General features: G+C 42.3%; 1 pseudogene; it reads left to right on the top strand.

The window, feature by feature from the left end:
• Positions 1 to 723: 723 nt before the first annotated feature.
• Positions 724 to 1,742, top strand: LOC141502455 (V-type proton ATPase subunit E 1-like; annotated as a pseudogene).
• Positions 1,743 to 3,099: the final 1,357 nt, after the last annotated feature.

Here is a 3,099-nt window from a genome sequence, read left to right as displayed (position 1 = left end):
TTCCCCTACCCTCCTCTCAGCACAGAAACATCTTGTGAATATTGTACGTGCACATTTGTGTTTGTCATGTTTACAGATTAGACATTTTCTGTGTGAAGAATTAGGAATAAGGGAAAAAAAGAAAAGCATGAGATTGGAAATAGAAAGATGAGAGAAATTTTTAAAAAGTGATTGTAATGTTCATTCAGATTGTGAAACTGTTTTTGTTTTGTTTTGCTTTCTCTGGATGTGGATAGCATTGTCCAGAGCAGATATTCTAGGGTTGTCCTAACTCTCTGATCTACTGAGAGGAGCTGCATGCATCTCAATATTGTTTGTGTGTATATGTTTTCTTGTTTTTGCTCCCTTCATTCAGCATTATTTCTAGTAGTTCATGCCATGCTTTTCTAGAGTCTGACCATTCATGATTTCTTATAGAACAATAGTATACTATGGTATTCATGTACCATAAATTGCTTGTTATTCCCAAATTGATGGAAATTTCCCCAGTTTCCAATTCTTTGCCATTACAAAAAGTTGCTATGAATATTTTTGAAATGTGGGACTTTTCCTATTTTTTAGGATTTCTTCAAGATATAAACTTATTATTGATATTGTTGGGTCAAAGGGTATGATCAGTTTTATTGCTCTTTGGGCAGAGTTCCATATTGCTCTCAAGAATGGTTGGATCAGGGTTCATCTTGGCTGTGCTGTGAGGCCGACTGCTCGCTAGCTTCCAGCACCATGGCTCTCAGCAAGGCTGACGTCTAAAAGCAGATCAAACACATGATGGCTTTCATTGAACAGGAAGCAAATGAGAAGGCCAAAGAAATAGATGCAAAGGCAGAAGAAGAGTTCAACATTGAGAAAGGTTGGCTTGTGTAAACACAGAGATTGAAGATAATAGAATATTATGAAAAGAAGGAAAAACAAATTGAGCCACAGAAAAACATTCACATGTCCAACTTGATGAATCAGCCAAGATTGAAAGTCCTCAGAGCTAGAGTGCCGGGTTTTTATTTACAACGCCGGCTTCTTTATGCTAGTCCGTCCTCTTACTCACCAGTCCAACGCATGATGAGTCTTCGGGGTACCTCCGGCCCCCACTCTTTGATGGGGGAAGAACCAGACAGAGCGCCTGAGGTGGATAATGAGTCTTTATTCTTCTGTGATCACATCCCGCTCTCGCCCAACCTCTCAGCAGACACTTTTATCCCTTCTGTCCTCCCTCCCATGAACTCTTACTCAATGAGGGGCCGAGTTCTGTAACATTCCCTTATAAGGTGATTATGTTTCCCCCGCTAAGCGACCGCCAAGCCTCTTCCCCCCGCCCCCAACACTAGAGATGACCTTATCTCAGACTTATTAAATGAAGCAAAGCAGAGACTCTCCAAGATAGTGAAAGAGAAAACCAGGTATCAGGTGCTTTTGGATGGTCTGGTCCTTCAGGGTTTATACCAGTTACTTGAGCCACGAATGATTGTCTGTTGCAAGAAAGAAGATCTTCCTCTGGTCAAGGCCACAGTGCAAAAAAGCAGTTCCTATGTACAAGATTGCAACCAAAAGAGATGTTGATGTTTAAGTCGATCAGGAGGCTTACCTGCCAAAGGAAATAGCTGGAGGTGTTGAGATCTATAATGGGGATTGTAAAATAAGTTTCTAATACCCTAGAAAGTAGAGTGGACCTTATAGCCCAACAGATGATGACAGAAGTCCATGGGGCTTTGTTTTGTGCTAATGTCAAAAGGAAATTTTTGGACTAAGCATCTGATGAGGTGGAATCCATTCCATCTGCTGTATTGATGAGTTACAGAAGTATTTAAAATTGAAGAAACAACTATCAATGTTACTCCTTTTTGATACTTTGACACTGTCCTATGTTCTTCAGTGGAATAGCCTTTGTGTAGAATGCTGCCAGCCTAATTGTTAACTTTGGGAGAGGATTTATGCACTTAATACTGTTAATCAGAAGTGACTTAAGTTCTGATCTCCTACATCATAGGAGCAGGGGGAATACATATCAGTTGCATGGTGTTCACAGAGAATCCTCCTTCTGTGATCTGCCTTAGATTGGAGTGAGCTCTGTATGTGTGGTACATTAGCCCCTTTGTATTGATTTCTTTATATTACACACATACACACACACACATATATGTGTATATATATATATATATATATATATATATATATATATATATCGAGAGAGAGAGAGAGAGAGAGAGAGAGAGAGAGAGAGAGAGAGCGCATTACCCCTTGTTAACTATTTGGGCTTAGAGACTTTCCTCAGTTATGTATGTGATTCAAAAAACCAAGCCACTTCTGGCCAAGATGGAGGAGAGAAGACAGGCACAGTTCTAAAATCTCCTGATCTTTCCCTATCATATGAAACAAACCTCTTAACAGAAATCTGATGAACAAAACCCAGAAAGAAAAGCCAGGAAAAAGAACATCTACCTCAGGATTTGTCTCCTGCAGCAGCATTGAGCGAATTCAGGTGGGTGAATCTGGGCACAGAAGTCAGATCAGCCCTGCATCAACAAGATAAGTGGCTGAATTAGAGCTGGGGAGTCTGAGGGCCCAATAGCCAGACTGGCTGGATCAGCAGTGGGGCTAGACTGTGGGAGCTTGAGTCAACAAGGGAGTAGAGGCACTGGTGTTGGCTCTGACCCTGTAGAGATTGCCAACAGGGCTGGGGGGAGAGTTTCAGTGCAGGAGAGCTGCGGATACCATCCCTGGCTCTTCTGGTCTGAGGAACTCTGAGTCCACACCTCCATTATGACTGAGGCCTCTTCCTAGAAGAAACAATTACAGACTACATCTGCCTCAGGCACAGGTGTGTGAGCAGAAGAAAAGCCCAGCTGACAACAGGGAGAGGAATGACCTCACCCCAGGGTAAAACCCACCATTGATTGAAGGCAAAAGGATTCAATAGCTTCAACCCCTCCCTTCAAGCTAAGGGAGAAGCACTCAGTCAAGATCATAGACACTCCAGAGAAAGCAACCAGCACCTCCTACTGGCCAGCCAGAGAAATTGCAGTCAGTGAGTAAAGCTTCTAGTGATGCCAAGCCCCTGTGAACCAGCCCCTTCCTATCTCAAGGTCTTAACAAAATGAAGAAGGG

This window comes from Macrotis lagotis, chromosome X, assembly GCF_037893015.1.
Source record: "Macrotis lagotis isolate mMagLag1 chromosome X, bilby.v1.9.chrom.fasta, whole genome shotgun sequence".
In the NCBI taxonomy this organism is placed as follows: domain Eukaryota; kingdom Metazoa; phylum Chordata; class Mammalia; order Peramelemorphia; family Peramelidae; genus Macrotis; species Macrotis lagotis.
Note: the sequence above shows the minus strand (reverse complement) of the source record. Positions and strands in the feature narration are given on the sequence as shown.